This window comes from Trichosurus vulpecula, chromosome 2 (assembly GCF_011100635.1).
Source record: "Trichosurus vulpecula isolate mTriVul1 chromosome 2, mTriVul1.pri, whole genome shotgun sequence".
In the NCBI taxonomy this organism is placed as follows: Eukaryota; Metazoa; Chordata; class Mammalia; order Diprotodontia; family Phalangeridae; genus Trichosurus; species Trichosurus vulpecula.
In genome coordinates, this window is record NC_050574.1 from 348,679,236 (window position 1) to 348,696,534 (window position 17,299).

A 17,299-nucleotide genomic window follows, 5' to 3' on the forward strand; every position below is an offset into this window, starting at 1 on the left:
AGCAAGTTATTTCACCTTGCTAGAACTCTTCACCAAAAGAAGCCAAAAGATAGGACCTGTTGACTTTTAACATCCTTTCTATGTCCAATATTCCATGTTCTTACGCATTAAGTGCATCATTAATACTATCATTACTGGCTATTTTTTCTTTTAAATGGTGGCTCCCAAAGTAACTACATAAGACCATTGGTGGTATACTAATCCTTGCAGCAGTAATATTTACAGTATGGCATTGTTTGCACTTTTGTTTCTATTGTGAGTAAATAATTTGTTATGGTTAATAAATAATGGTTAATAAAATCTAGATATCTGCTCAGGATATTTCATCATTCCATTAATTCTGCAAGATTTTTCTTTTTCTGGGAACAGAAGGAGGTGGGCTAAATAAAAAAGTTTGAGAAATATTACTTTACACTAAATGGTTACAAATTCATACTGTTAGCAGAGGTTATGTTTTATATTGGAAAATAATGGATACAAGATCCAAACCTCACTATAACCACATTACCTCACAGGGCCTGGCTTATAGAGAAATTTAATAAATGTTTGTTGGTTGATTGGTTTCAGTTTTTGCCCTCAACCCATCCATTAGAAGGTAAGAGAGATGATAATAATTATTAGCTAAGGAAAACACCAGATCTTTAGCAGTGCTCTCTTTTTTTAAAAATAAATTCTAAACTCAGCATCCCTCTTCATCCCAAGTTCCCCAAATACCCTCTGTTGTTTCCCTGCCCTCTTAACTTTCCCTCTGCAAACATACCCCTCCAGCTTCATAAATCCTTATATTCTGAAAATCTCCTCCACCCCCATTTGGCAAATAGCTCCATCTCAGCAAATAACCCTAGACCCCATCTCTGCAAACAGACTCCTCCTTGTAAATATCCCTTCCTACACACAGCTTTGCAAACATCCCAGAGCAGACTCTTTAAATGTTCCTGATACTTCCCTATGTTCACCCACTCAGATATACTCCCCTCACCTCAGCTTCCTGAACTCTCTGTTCATTCACTTTAAACTCTTCTTCCACTTAAATATGTATGTGTGTGTGTGTGTGTGCATATGTGTGTGTGTGTGTGCATATGTGTGTATGTATGCTACAGAGACTACAAAAAATGTACTAGAAAATAGTGCCCTTATTGTAAACGTAAAAATGAATGAATCCTCCTTTTCTCCCCTCCATTGCCATCTTTGACGATGGTAATAAATGAAGACCTGTAGAGTCAGAGATGGTTAAATGCAGATAAAATATTTCAGCACAGGGACAATGCTTCAGTATCAGAGGAAAAACCCAAGATATACAGATCCATAAAGAAATGAATATTTGTTTTCAAGCCAGTTGAGACTAAATGTTAAAAGGACAGGAAGGAGGAGATAAAGGACACGTTTTCACTCCTGCACATACCCCTTCGATTAGCAGTCATAAATCACATCACATGTGGATCTCTGTCCAAAAGGAACTAAAAATGCTTCCCTTTTTTCTCCTCCTTGAGAGAACTGACCAAGAAAGCGGCTGATAGCTCTTTACTGGCAACACGTATATCCTCAAACCCCTCCAGAAGTCTAAACTATCCAAGAAGAGAACCAAAAATTGCATCTAACACCAGCCAGACTAATATGGCAAGATCATGACATAGATAAAACAACAGGCATTCCCAACAAAGTATGAGATGCAAGGGCCAGATTTTGAGGCCCTGTGTTGATTACAGAAATAACGCTACCCAGAAGAGTCAGCAAAATGTTGGTATACAACATTTAAGAGCTCCAGGTGTGTAACAAGCTTTGTTGTGTAGAGACTGATGATGATGTTTTCCTCTAAGAAGTGCTGAGGAGAGCAGAAACGCTGGAGAACTGACCACCAAGACTATTCACATGGTCTAATACACATATGCCAGACCATAGCGTGGTGGTAAAAAATGGGCAAACTACTTTCACATTTTATTTTCATTAAATAATAATTTCTAATTATTGAATTGGAAGGCCATAGCATGATACGTAAGATAAAAAAGCGTTAGCTCTCGAGTAAGAGGAAGTGGGTTCAAATCCTACCTCCGATGCTTAAAACCTCTATGATGTTGGCTAAGTCACTTAATTACCTGGTCCTCATGTTCCTTAGCGGAAACATTAGACTAGACAAGGTGGCCCCTGAGGTGCCTTGCTCACTGTAGCTCTATGATCCTGGAAGAGCCTTTTTCTTCAAACATAATGGATCCTAGGATACTAGGATATCTCTTGCTGTCATGAAAACAGAGAGCTTAGGGGTATGTGGGATGGGGGTGGGGTAGGGATGAGAAGAGAAGATCCAGCTGGGAATTTGAACTTAGTTTTCTAAATATCTGGGTTTTTGTAATATTTCATGAAACAAGAAATAATAACAATATATTTGTTTATACTAATTTATTTCACATAGTTTACATTTTGGGTTTTTTCTCCTTTTGTTACATTTTTTATGGCATGTGGGATGAGGAAGTGTGAATGTGAAGGAGAACAGAGAAAAGAAATCAACCAAATTTAAAAAAAAGCAAAGAAATAAAGTATTAAAAGAAGAGTGGATAGCAGCAGAGAAAAGAGAGACACCAATTTATGAAGAGAAAGAGGAGTAGTAGTAGGAAAAAAGGTGTAGTTTTAACTTTTTTCTAAAAGAAAAATGAAATCACATCCCTGGTGCCCAGAATACACCAATCAAACTGCAGCTGATATACATGGGTAGTCAGAGGACTTAACTAAATTATGCAGGTCCTCTCCACACCACCTCTGCCCTTCATTCAAACAGGGAGATGTACGTCTCCTAAGAGAAGCTCAAAAGCTAAAGCCAATCAACTGTGTTTTTCAGTCTAAGTGATGCAGGTTTCTTGAATAATACTGGACAATACAAAGGACGAAGACGATGAAAACATTTGGTCAAATGAGATGTATGGATTATGGAAGGGATCTTTGAAACCATCACTTAGCTGCCTACATTTAGGGGAACCGCTTTTGAGTCATTATGGATCTCATTTAGTAGACACTGCAATGTTCTTTTTAGGCCTCAAATCAGTCTAAGTAATGCCATCTGCAAACGGGAGCATTTGAAAAGTTTTGCCACTTATATGAAATTCTTCTTCCACGTGGACTCTGTCTTGAACTTTTTCCATGATGGTAGCCAACACTTTTGTTTAACATATATCTCCCTGTTTTATGAGTCACCTGATATCAGTGATTGGAGGTTGGAACAAATCTATCTTTGCTATGACATCATTCACAGAATCTTTTATCTCTTTCTCTCTCCACCCTTCATGGGCAAAAGGGAGGAAGAAAAGCACAGAGAAATGAGCAAGAAAAGAAAAAAAACTCATTTGAGCCTATTTGAGCAAAAAATTTCACTCTCTTCACTTACAAAGCCTTCCTTCTTACTTAACAAAACAAGAGCTGACTGTTAAAGTAAGATTATGGACAGAGCAGTCAGTTAGTGCAGTGGAAAGAGCACCATCCCTGGGGTCTAGAGGATGTCAGTTCAAATCTGACCTCAGAAACGTACTAGCTGTGTGACCCTGGGCAAGTCACCTAACCTCAATTGCCCCCCCCTGAAAAAAAATTTATGGAGGGCATCCAGTTCTACCTCCTTCATATAATAGATTAGGGAACTAAGGTCTAGAGTAATAAAATGATTTGCCATGATTACATAAGTGGTAACAAGTGGACCAGCACCAGTTGTTCTAAGATCACCAAAGTAATACTAGATATCTAAGTCCCCACCGGCTCCAACATTCTGTACCCTAGCACGAAAGCGTCATTTACTTATTTCAGGCGGCATCTAAACAATGTTAATTCCATATGTAATTGTTAGATAAACAACTATAGGTAAGAATACATCCCAGGAATTATTTAACTCCTTTTCACAATACTACTGTGACTTAGATAAGAAAACCATCCCTCAATATTAAATCACTCTAAAAAAGAGAGTGAAATAAATAAATAGAAAACAAAGTACACAGAAAATGAAAAGTCTGTGTTGAATCATCAAGTCAAAAGCAGTACAAGAGAGTTTATTTTACAAAGAAGGATGAAATCACCTTCTTACCACATTCAGTGGTTTCTGCCATTTGCTATTTTCTGAAAACATTTTAACCTACTAAATATAATCAACTTTCTAAAGGTTGATTTTTTTCAAAACACTTTGGCATTTATTTGAAAACATATTTTTGTATTTACATGCAATTGGGGAAAAATAAAATACCGTATTATAAAAAAAGAAAAATATTTTCCATGTATTTCAAGTTGTAGTCAAGCAACTACATTTAGGACATCTTTAGGATGACATTTTTCATTCTTCTTAACTGTATCACATAGTGCCTATCACAGCAACTTCCTGATACTTAATAACTGTTGATTCATTGAAGTCATTAATGTCCTCAAATTAACAGAAGCAGCTTCTTCCAGAAACCTAAAAGTTCAAGAAATTTGATTGAAATGATAAAATATAAATAACCAGGCAGCATATCCTGGAGAATTCAGGACCTTAAAAAGTTATTTCCCATATATTCATGCTGAGTATATAAGGTTAACATATTAGAAAATCTTCAAAATAAGTTTATTGCATCATAGATGAGGGGTTGGAAGTGATCCTCAGAGGCCATCCATCTATTCCAAAGCTCTCATCTTACCTATGAGGAACTCAGGCCCAGCAAGTTTAAGTGACTTATTCAAGCCCACACAAAATGTAAGGGTGAAGAGCAGAATTTGAATCTGGGTACTCTGGTCTGCAGAGCTGGTTAGCTTTCCAGTACAAAGAGCCCTCTTTACTTTCTGAAAATGATAGTTTACTAGGTGGACAATCTATGTTTCCTTATACCCTAGAATGCTAATAATTTTTGCATTAGACTTGCTAATTTTCCTATTCTGACCAAAATTCTCCAATCACCTTTCCCAGATGTTCCCAACTCTCTATTCATGTCAAGGCTTAGGAGATTATGCTCCAGGTGCCCTGCAGGCAAACTGCTTGTTGAGCCTGCTCCCACATCTCTAAAATGTAAAACGTAAATAATATAATTGAATACTTGCTTGGAAGAGTGGTGATGAGGATCAAATGAGGAAATATATTTAAAGAACTAGAAAGTCAAAGGGCAAGGACTAGAGGAGTAAAGGTAGTGGTGTTGGGAACTCTCACATGAGGAAAACTTCCATCACCAAAGAGGTCGGCACCTTATAATATTAACAGTTAAAATTTATGACACTTATTATATGCCAGGAACCATGTTAAGTGCTTTACAATTATTATCTCATTTACAATCATGCAACCCTGGGAGGTAGATGCTATTATTATCCCTACTTTACAGAGGAGGAAACTGAGGCAGATAGATATTAAGCAACTTGCCCAAGGTCACACAGCTAGTAAGTGTTTGTGTCTAGATTTGAGCTCAGGTCCTCTTGACTCCATGCCCAATGTTCTATCTACCGCACCACCTAGCTGCCCCATTGTGCCTTGTCTGCAAATGTATACTTTTATGCATTTCTCTGGTGTATTGAGAAGTTAGGTGACTAGCCCAGAGTGACCTTGCTAGTAAGTGTCAGATACTGAACTTGAATCCAGGTCTTCCTGGCTTTGATGGCAACTCTTTAGCCACTATGAAATACTTCCTCTCTTGTGAACTTTAAGGTGCTAGACAAATGTCAATTATTGTTATTATTTCTCAGTTTTTAGCCTACTTTTAGATACTTCATTGTTTATTAGCAACTCTACCACATGGTGGTGCCAGAGAAGAGAAAGGAGTTGAAACTGACCTTCATCAATAAACACTTGTTCAATCGAACAGATTCTGACTTTAATCATTTTTACCTACTCACCAATCAGACAAAAGGGTGGGTGGCAAAAGAAGAAGGCAAAATATCTAGCACACATTGACCTGGAAAACCGAGGACTGACATTGGAGATGAGACTAATCGTCAAACAGAAATCTGTAGGGGCAGCTACACTTCTGCAGCCTGTGACATTCCCAGACCATGGTAAATTTTTTCATCATGGCACGCTGGGAAAGAAGTCATGCTAATGTGATACGCTATGGATATCTCATTCAGCACAGTGTATATGCTGCATTTTGCTATGCATTCCCAGAGCCTATAATTCCCTGGACCCTGCTGTGGAAAAACCTTGGCTCTGTTAATGGTTAGGCAGTGACTTGATCTAACCAGGAAGGCAGCTAGACTCTTATCCCCCACTCCACAAGGCATATCTCTCCCCCATGTCTAAGCTGGCTTGACAGGATGCAAGGATTGGCTTTCTTCCCACTTTACCCTGCCTTGGTTTCAGCAGAGGCAGGACATAGGTCAAGGCAACAAATCTTCCAGCCACCAATGTAATCTTCTGTTTTCTGTGATGCCTTGTATTCATGTGAGTGAGGCCATGTGACCAGACAAGCCAAGGACAGCTTCATATGCAAAAAAAAAAAACCCAAACAGAACAAAACAAAACCAAAAAACAAACTCTAGCAGTGTGGATGGCAGGGGGAAACTGGAGGGAAACAAACTTGGTCTCTAAGGTCCCTTCTGGCTCTAAATCTATGATTCTGTGAACTTAGACTTTTATAGCATTTTAAGGTTTACAAAGTCCTTTCTTTGTATCAGCCCTGTGAAGTAGCTGAGACAAGTATTATTATTATTATTCCCATATTAGGCTCAGACTGGGGAAACAGAAATAACTTGCCCATAGTTCAATAGTTATTCAATTTCTACCCTAAAGGTGCTGAAAATGTAAATTGATTAAGCCTCTATTTCATGTTGAACTTATCCCTTATCCCTTCCTCCCTCCCCTCCTTTTTGCCTTTTATTCTTTATTTCTCTTCCCTTCCTCCCTCCTTCCTTCTTTCCTTCCCTCCCCTTCCTTTTTTCCTTCCTTCCTCCCTCCCTCCCTCTCCTTCCTTCCTTTTTTCTTTCCTTCCTCATTTTCCCCTCCTTCCCTTCCTCCTCTTTTCCTTCCTTTTCCCCTTCCTCCCTCCCATCCTTTCTTCCTCTCACCTTTTTTTTCCTTTTTCTTCTCTTTTTTTCCTTACTTTATTCTTTCTTTCTATCCCTCCTTCCTTCCTTTCACTGATGTATGATACCTCATCCTAGTTATGAGGTGACTGGGTTCTCAAAGGCTCCCAAGGCAGCACAAGCTCTGGGGCACCCTTCTAAACTCAGAACATTTCAGGTAGAGGCTAGATTGTGGTATGGGAAAAATCCTTCAGTAGGTCACTTATCCTCCTTGGGGCCTCATTTCATCTGTAAAATCGAGAAGTGTAACTAGATGGTCTCCGATGTCCCTTTAATACTAAATCTCTGAATGAGATGGCCTCTAATGTTCCTTTTAACTCTTAAATCTCTGGTCCTAGAACTCTATATCTATCTCCCAAGGATCAAACCTAAGTTCTGAAAAACTTTACCAAAAAGGTAGCCACTGCAATGGTTGCCACTGGGCAATGATTTTGTGTGCGTGGGTGTGGGGTGGATACACATCAACTTAGAAAACTGGTTTATAAGGGGTGGATGGCTTTGGTTTATATCAACAAGGTACCTTCCCTCCTCCCTACTCCCCATAAAAAGACAAAAAAACCCAACCCAAGGATCCTTGAAATATTTATTTAAGTGTTAGGGTTGAAGGGAGAAGGAGAAAGGAGGGGAAAATTCATCTAACACAGGGGTTCTTCACTTTCTTCATGTCATGGGCCCCTTTGGTGAGCCTTTGAAGCTCACAGATCCCTTTTTCAGAAAGTTTTTAAATAACTGAAGGAAACGCTAAATTTCATTTTAAGCTTAGTGAAAATAAAGATCTGCATTTTTTTCCCATTCAAGTTCATGGACTGCCTAGAACCTATCTATGGCTCAGCTATGGTTCTAGGTTGAGAAACCCTGGTCTAACAGAATCATCACAAGGCTCTCCTTAAAACAAATCCCTAAATTCCTCTCCATATTGTTATTTCTTATCCAGCACCCTAAATCGATCTTGCTTGTCAGTTACTGATTCTGTACCAGTTCTTACAATCACCTACTTTCTCCCATATATCAGGATCTTCCTATCTGTGATTTTTCCTTAGAAACTTTTTTTTGGGGGGGGAGGGGACACATACTCTAGAACACACAGGGTTGGCAGCAACTTCCAAGGCACTGTCTTACAAGCAAATATAACTCACAGCTGATATAAAAAAGTTGTAGATGTTATTTATGTTCATTTGAGATTCTTTATTCATGTTCATTTGAGATTCTTTTCTTATATGCGCCAAGGGAAATCCTCTAAAAAGTTTGAAGACAACTTGTATATAAGTTCACCTGTAGGGATTAGAGGCTTCTGCACATTAAAGGAACACACACTGGCCTTCCATAAAGATTGTGTGGTCCTTATTTTGTAATCTGCATAATTTTCATGTTCCTTTTTCTTCCAAAAAGTTTATTTTTAAAGGTTTAGAAACATGAGCTATGCTCTATACTTTTAGCCATTTTCAAAAGGACAATCATCATGCTGGTACAAAAAAAAAAAAGGCCCAATGGTTATTCAAGAAATGTTGACTTAAATCTCTCTCCCTCCCCCCATAAAAAAAAAGTGATTTTAGGAATAAGAACAAAAACTAGAGGAGAATATGGAAATGATACAACTTTTGCCGCAGCATCTATGTGGAATTCCACTAAAAGAAATGATTTTTAACCACTTTCATACATCTTATCATCACTCTGAATACAAAGTCACAGGATCATAGATGTAGGGAAGTAACCTCAGAAATCTACTCATCCAAAGCCGCCCCCCCCCCCCCCCCCCCCCCGCCCCCTGGCCATTTTACAGATCAGGAAACAAAGAAAGCCCCAGGGAGGTTATTGGAACATGCTCAAGCTTATAGAGGAGCAGTTATCAGATCAGATCTGATCTGATCTCAGGTCCTCAACTCCATAGGCAGGGCTCTATCTTTCATGCCATACACTTTTAATCCTTTGTGTGAGTTATACAAGGGCAGCTAGGTAGGACAATGGATAGAGTGCTAGGCCTGCAGACTCATCTTCCTGAGTTCAAATCTGGCCTCAGGCATTTACCAGCTGGGTGAACCTGGGCCAGTCATTTAACTCTGTTTGCCTGAGTTTCCTCATTCATAAAATGAGCTGGAAAAGGAAATGGCAAACTACTGCAGTATCTTTGCCAAGTAAACCCCCAATGAGGTCACAAAGAGTTGGACATGACTGAAACAACTGAACAACTGTGAATTATACTCACTTGCCAGTTCATGGGACTATGCTTAGAAAAGTTTGATTAAGCATAAGAAGCACAGACAAATCTAACTTCTAGATGCTGTGAGTTGAAGGGACTTTCCCATGGTAGCAGGAATGCAAAGAGCTGGGAATTAGATAAAATAGCTACCATGACAATCATATTTTGCATTACAAAAGCCAAGATCACAATTCTAATGGTTAGTCCCCAGGAGGTTGCACCTAAGAGGCAAAAAGAAGTTCAGGAATCCTGGGAAGATGGCAGAGTGAGGGATCACCCAGAGGAAGTCAGCTATTCACCTTGCCACATCAAATAATAATATTAAATAATAGCCCCAGCTAATGTGTCAGGCACTGTTCTAAGTTCTTTACAATTATTATCTCACTTGATCCTCACAACAATCTTGCAAGATAGATGCTATTACTCTCCCCTTTATATAGATGAAGAAACTGAGGTAAATAGAGGTTAAGTGGCTTGCCCTGAGTCACACAGCAGTAAATGTCTGAGGTCAAATTTGAACTCAGTTCTTCCTAACTCTAGGACATGTACTTTAGCTACTGCACCCCCTAGCTGCCTACAAGAAATACTTAAAGAGTCTCAAAATGCTGCTGATTCAACAATTATAGGAAGCCTCCAATTGAAAGACCCTTCCATAAAATAATTCTTACAGAAGAAAAATAACTGAAGGCCAACTCATGGACCTTTCTTCATTCCTGACACTCCTTCTCAGGTCTCCCTCAGTTAGCAACCCGTGCTCCACAGGTTAAGGAGAGCACGCACCTCATCTCTTATGTCTGCTTCAACTTTAGGGACAGACTTTGGGGGACTGATTTCTCCCACAGATAGGCTGAAGTCCTAATTCTCCTGACCCCCTGATTGCCCTTCCATGTCTGGAAGCCCACCCACCTAAAAGCCTGCATCCCCCTTGGCAGTGTCAGATTTAGACAAAGGCTTTAGGAGTTAATCCTATGGCAGTGTTCCAGAGGGAATCTCCACCCTCAGGAAGACTTGAGGCCCCTGAATCAAACCAAACTCAAGCTTGAGAAGAAAGAATGGGGACAGCTGTGCAGGAGTGTGGAGCCTGGGGGAACAACGGAGAAGGAAAGAGACCAGAAGCATACAGCACTGCTTACTACTATTAAATACAGCACAAGAAAAAAGACAGAAAAAGAGAGAGAGAGCAATAGGGAGAGAAAGCAAGAGAAGAGATGCAATTGCAAAGGTTTTTGAAGCACCACTGTCCCATTAGTGTCTTGGGGGACCATCATCCTCCCACCTTTCCTAGTCAGCCTAAAGTCTCAGAGAGGAGGGACTTGTAAAGATAGAGGATACTAGTCTGAATCATCTCCACACATGGAGAGATACAGACCATGTCCAAGCCTGATAAGCTAGGAGAATAGAAAATAAAGACTGAGTTAAAATAACACTGGTCATTCATAAATGAAAGGAGTACAAATAAGAAGCATACTCATAGCAAGGACACCATAGAAAATCAACCATATGATAGAGACAAAAGCTGACTGATGAGTCCATTAATAGTATTTACTAGGTGCTTACTTTGTACCAAGTACTACTGAGTGTTAGGGATAGAAAGGCAAAAACCCTTCTGATATCAAAAGGTTCACAATCTAGTAGGAGAGGCAACAGGAAAACAACTTTGAACAGACAAGATACATACAAATTAAATTGGAGCTAAGCAACAAAGGGAAGGGGTGGCATTAAGAGGATCAAGAAAAATATGATGAGGAAATAGGAACAACTAATTTTAGGCGAATGCCATCTCATTGGACAAACATCTGTTTGAAACAATAACAAAGCAACTCCAAGAACCTTCAGAATTTTTCAGAAGAGCAATCAAAGAACTAAGTGAAAATACAAAGAAATGGGACTCAATCAATGATTTTACTGGTATAAAAAAATCCTGATGAGGAAACTCCCTCTACTAATGCAGACCAGCATCTACTCTGCAATGTATAGCCTTCATTATCTGAGTCTCTGAGAAGCTAAGTGACTAGTCCAGGATCATGCATTCATATATGTTAGAAGCAGAACTTGAACTCTGGTCTTTCTGACTCTAAAGCTGGCCCTCTGCTCACTACATTATGCTCCTCTCTACCAAAGAAATAAGGATAGAAATTAGAATTCTAAAGGAAGAGATCAGCAAATCTAAAAAGAGTCTGGAAGGCTTGGAACAAAAGAAGTAAACTCTTTCAGTAGCAGTGGATTCTGCAAACAGAGAACTGAAGTAGAATGAAAAAAAAATTAAGAAAGAAGGAAAAATGATGGAATAAAACAAGTTTGGAAAAATACATGAACACACGATAGAATAAGAATAGTAAACTTTGAAGAAGAGTTAGAAATGATCATCTAAAGATTATAGAAAAACAGAAAAAAAAGAAAAGAAAAGCAAAATACCATAGCCCAAGAAATAATACAGAAAAATTGCTCAGTGTGGAAGTAGACAGAAATGTTCAGTGAAATCCACAGGACATCAACAGGCAGGAGTTCCAAATATAACTTACCAAGAAATAATCATAACAGAACTTCAAAACTACAACATCAAGGAGATATATTTGACATCAATTAGGTCATGTGTAATATATTTCTGATATTGGCAGTAGCTTACTTAACAATTTTCCAGGAACAGAACATTTTGAATGCTTTGTCTTAATTAATTAATCCTAGGAAATTAGTAAATAATTAGGTATTATTATACTCTGTTTAAGAAACTCAGAAATGAGTGTCTTAATAGAAAGAATGCTGACCAAGAATTCAGGAGACCATGGTTTGAATCTTGGCTCTTTTATTAACTACCTGGACAAGTTACTCAATCTGATTGGGCCTCTGTTCCTCCATTTGTAGGAGGGAAAAAAGGAGGTTGAATTAGAGGACCTCTAGAAGATCCCTTTCTGGTAGGAAATTCTATGATTCTGACTAACCTAAGATCACACTAAACACCACCAGCTTACCTGGGAATTAAGTCTTCTGACTCCCTGGTCCAAAATTTAAGTCTTACATCTTTTCATTCACCAACATATGGAGACTTTCCCAGTTTGCTTGGATATCTGAGGACAATACAGAACATCCTTCTGAGCTTGCTGATTTCCCTTTATTCTAGATTCCTTTGCATTTTTCTCTTACATGTCTAAATCTCCTTCCCTCTTATTTGGCCCGGGAATAGCAAAAACTTTTAAGAGTTGAAGTCCGTTCCTTAATACCTATGCATACAGATACTACACTCCTATAACAAAGATAACTCAGAGTTCAGTTAGTCTTAATGCATAAGGCTAGCAGCACCTGTGAGGCTAGATGAGATATAGGTATTTGTTTGAAACTGATTGGTTGAAATGTACAAATGTTTCATTTTGTACCTGAGTTTCAAGAGGAACATCTGTTGTGTCTGTGAACCCATCTGCTGTCCACTTTACCAGGGACAGTATGGTACAGACATCAGTATAGTGTCACAGGTCATGAACAATAGAATTGCACATCTCTTCCATGGGGATGCTTCATCAGGACATATGTTATATAGTCCCCTGGGGCTGATGCCAAATCAGTTTCCTTTCAAAGGCTACATATGGTAAATCCTGAATGTAACATCCCATATCTTTGGCACAGAAGTGTTAGACTTAGGTCTCAAAAGACTCCTTTTCACCAAATATGGATTTTTCATCTCTATCAAATGAAAATCAGCTCACCCAAACCTAAAGGAAAGTAGTGGGCAATTACTGGTAAGTGACACCTGTAATATACTTGGTGATTCTTAAATACAAAGATCTCCTACAGGCATAAAGAACCTTAACGTGAATTCTTTCTGAGTAGAGCCAGCATATGCTGTAAAACAAGTTCTTGAAGGAGCCAAATTAGTGTTATGAATCCTGTTAAAATATGTCCTGAGGCAATAATGTAGTATTATGGGGGACTGTAGATTAAGCAGATCATTTGGAACTTGTTTTTGTTTGATGCAGAAGACATGTATAGGTTAATAATCAGTTAAGTGATGGAAAGAGGCTTAAACATCTGCATGGACAATCTAACTCATGAAACACGTGTGCTCTTGGAATAGGTGCAAAGCTAACTCTCCTTCCAAGTTTGCAGTTTGGCAAGCCCACACTATGCTATGGGCTAAAAATTAACAAAGTCATAACCCCCATTGCTAGTCTAGCAAGAGGATTTGAAAGAAATCTAATTCTCTCATTTACTTTTCCAGGGTACTTCTGGATTTATAAAAGCTCTCCTTTCATAACTGGGCAAAGTGTTTTAGGGTTTTGTTTTGGTTTTTTTGGAAGGGAGGAGGGAATGAAACAATTCAGCTACTAATTGCTAAATCAATTAAAAATTGTTCTCTTCCCCTATCTTCTCACCCCCTCCCCCTTCTAATCTCCCTCTTTCTTCCTCCCTACCCCCTTCAATTCTGTAAATAAAAGGAAGTTCTTCTGGAAAGGATGGTGAAGAGCTCTGGCTTCAGTCAGGCTCCTGGAAGATAGAAGTTATAGGAGCTTCTTGCCATAATTTTCTGAGAATCCTTTTATTCTCCCACCTCCATTATGGATCCAGACTGCACCCCCTACAGTCAAGGTCTTGGGCCTCATCCTAAGAGCAACAGCTGCCAGCTGCTTGAAACAGATTGAAGATTGCAAATTGAGCAAAATGATGACTGTACTAAAACCAAACATCTCATTTTTCCATTTGTCAGTGAGACTGGGATTTGTAAACCACTAGGTCTCAAGAGGTGAAGGCTGCACTGGTTACTTACATTACTCAAATGCAATAATTCTTCTTTCTCCCAAGTAATAATGAATTTGCATCTTTTATGGATCATTGATAATACCTTTAAATGGCTAAGTTAAAATCATGAAAAAGGTCACTGTTTCATTGCTGTTCAGAGAAACTTAGTCTTCTTCCTTATAAATATTTTCACATTTGAGGGCAAGAGCAGCCAGGAAATAAGCTCTTCTTTTTAATACTAGACAACCTAAATTTTCATTTATCCAAAACTCAACAACTTGTTGCTATCCTACTCAAATCCAAAAATCTTACTGCTTTTGGGACACACATTTAGCCCTTCACAATACATTCAAATATCTCCAGGGAGGATTGAATTTAAGAATCCTGAAGAAAACATATAGATCACTGAAACACTCTTAACCAAATCAAATCAACCAAAATCTCAAACACCTAACATCTCAACACAATTTAAAATGTCATTCATACATAACTTGGGGGGGGGCACACAAATATTAACTGCCGATATTTAACTGAGTATTTACAAAGAATTCTAACAAAACTGTAGTAAGTTTTTGTGTGGCTTTTCTTCACTCCCCACTCCCTGCTGCACCTAGGTGGGGCAGCACTCACAGCGGTAAATTACCTAATAGCTGGAGACTTTGGGGGAGTTATGGAGTTGGGAGGTGAGAGATGAGAGAAGAGCCTAGAGCAAAATGGTAAGGGCAGAGCTGGGAGGATAAAAGGTAACAGGCTTAGTCACAGATTCCGGAAATTTAGACCTGGAAAGGACCTTAGAGGTCATCTGGTCCACCCCTTAGTCCCATTTTACAGATGATCAAATTAAAGCCCTGGGAGGTATCGTGCCATTCCCTAGGAATTAGGGAGCAGAGATCACATTAGAACCCCAGTCCTTCGACTTCAAATCCAGCACTTTTCTCCCCCAGTCCCACTTTGCCACACTTTCTTCTAGGTTTCTCTTTTGCATAAGAAGGGTAGATGGATTTATGGAGGAGGTAGATTCCATTTACAAAGCTCTTTAAAACAGGAAACCCCAGCCCTTGGAGCTACTGCCTGTCAGCCTTTTAATTTCCTGGCTCTGGCTGGGGTGAGCCAGGTCTTCTGTGCTTTTAATAAATGACTGACTGGATCTGTGTTATTAAATCTCCTGAACATCAAAAAAAAAAAAAAAAAAAAAAAAAAAGGAACATCCCCCCTCCTCAACCAGCTGGGGCCAGCACGTAGTCTCGCTTTTCCAAAGTTGAACACGGGGATACATCAAACAAGGCAACAAAACCTATGGTTGGCGTCTGGGGGTTTGAAACTTAGGGGTAAACGATACACCCGCAGAGTAAAGTAGGAAAAGTCCCAGCCGGGAAGCTCCCAGACAAGTTCCCTGACTCTTGTTTCTTCCTCCCAAAGCCCGGCTGTAACACCGCGCTGGCTCTCGTTGGTCCTCAGGGAAACCCCAGTTCTGCACTTCTGTCCCAAAGCCCCATTCAAACGGAGGTGCTACTGGAGCCCCTACAAATCTCTTAAACTCTCCTTTTGGGGGCTGTCGGGAGAGAGTCATGTAGTCTGTCTCCTATTTTACAAACGCAGCTGCAAAGCTCCCGACCCAATATATATTCCCACCCTAGGGAGCCCAAGATGAGGGGGAAGACCCCTTTAGCATCCCCTCCTCTCACCCGACAGCTCACTCCAGCCCCACGAACCCCAGATCCAGGACGAAGAGGAGGTCCCCCAACAGTCCCCACATGTCCTTCTTAGTGCCCCCCAAAGGCCATGCAACTCTTGGCTGCTTCTTATCCGACCCCGAGCCTTTCACTACTCAGCGGACCCCAGTCCCTGCTTTTGTTCCTGGTGCCGGGGGTGAAAAACAGCAAAGAAACTCTTCTTCCCTGCCCTCACTAACCTTGTCATCCTTTCTGCTGCTTCTGGCGGCGGGTTCCTGGATGTGCGTCTCTCCCCAGTCCGCCTCTGCCCTGCCCTGCCCTGCCCCGCTCCGCGAAATCCCAATCTCAGTCCGTCCGCTCCAGCTGCAGCCCGCCCTCTTCCGAACCAGACTGAGTAGCGCTGGCCCCCCACCCAAGGGCCCGCCAGATCTCCTCCACCTCCTCCTACTCACCGCCCCGCAACCGGCTGCAACCAACTCCAGCCAGAGGGGGAGAGAGAGCCCCTCGCACCCATTGACACTAGGAGAAAGCTCCCTTTCCCGTCCCACCCCCGCCAAGGGGCAATAGTCCTACTCATTCGCCCGTGACGCCGACTCCCTAGCCGGGGGTGGGAAGGGAGGGAAGGTATTTACCCGGAGCCCTCTGTGACAGCTCCCCCCTTCTCCCTTCCAGTGGTTGGTTCTGCTCTCCCCTCCCGCTCCAGTCCCCTTATTTATGACCCTGGTTAGGATTGTTGTTATTCCTATTAATGAAGATGGGGATAAAGACTTCTGGAGGCAGATTGCCAGGATGGCTGGGCTGCTGGCACTTGTTATTAGGCCCCATTATAGGACACTATCTGTTCAAAGCCTAGTCTGCAGCCGTTCATTAGTGATTTTTGTGGAAGAGGGGCGGGATAGCATAGGATCTGTACTTTACTCCACACCCGCTAATTGAACTTCTCCGGGGGAACTCCTAGTGACTGCAACCACCTTCTGACAGTTTGCCTGTGGGGCACTTTCCTTGGTGTGTCATAAAGCTGTATACAGCAGAATCGAGAGGAAGGAGTCGTCTGTAAACTGATAAATAAAATAAAAACAAAAACCCTATCATAGCGAACACCTTCAACTTTTCCCAGTTGTACAGTGGGCAGAACATCTGAGGCTCTGGAATAAAATCGCACCTCTTGGGTTACAGAGATGAGTAATTATAACAGCTTTTTTTGTGGTGTCCATCAGTTGGAGAATGTTGGGGTTGTTTCATTCAGTAGTGTCCTATTCTGTGACCCCGTGGACCATATGGTCCATGAAGTTTTCCTAGCAAAGATTCTGGAGTGGTTTACCATTTCCTTGCACAGTGGATTAAGGCATTGACTTGTCCAGAGTCACACAGCTAGTAGGTGGGAGGCTGGGTTTGAATTCAGGTCTTCCTGACTCCAGGCCTGGCACTTTATCCACTGAGTCACCTAGCTGCCCAATAGTTATTAGGACCTTCATAAATCCTTACCAGAACAAGAAAAGTACTGTAAGATTTGAGGGGGTGGAGGAGGAGAATCACATCTCTGCAGAATGTAAACTCCTGGGTAAGGATTCTTTCTTTTTCTCTTTCTTTTTCTTCTTTGTATCTTTAGTAGCTAGTCTTGTGCTTTGTGCATAGTAGGTGTGTTCTGACAGGCCAGTCCCCTTTTTAATTTAAGTCTGATCCCAAAGAGATCATT

General features: G+C 40.5%; 1 protein-coding gene across 10 annotated transcripts in view; it reads right to left on the reverse strand.

The window, feature by feature from the left end:
• The window catches only part of PHLDB2 (pleckstrin homology like domain family B member 2), a 150,090-nt gene extending 134,115 nt beyond the window's left edge, over nt 1-15,975 (reverse strand). For 4 of the 10 annotated variants that reach the window (XM_036747561.1, XM_036747559.1, XM_036747556.1 and 1 more), the window contains exons 1-2: nt 15,843-15,974; nt 12,172-12,267 (exon numbers count right to left, since the gene is read on the reverse strand). The gene's annotated coding sequence lies outside the window, so the exon portion shown is untranslated. Of the gene's footprint in view, nt 1-12,171; nt 12,268-15,842 lie in introns of all 10 variants that reach the window. The other 6 variants (XM_036747558.1, XM_036747557.1, XM_036747563.1 and 3 more) reach the window with 3 other exon arrangements.
• Nucleotides 15,976-17,299: the final 1,324 nt, after the last annotated feature.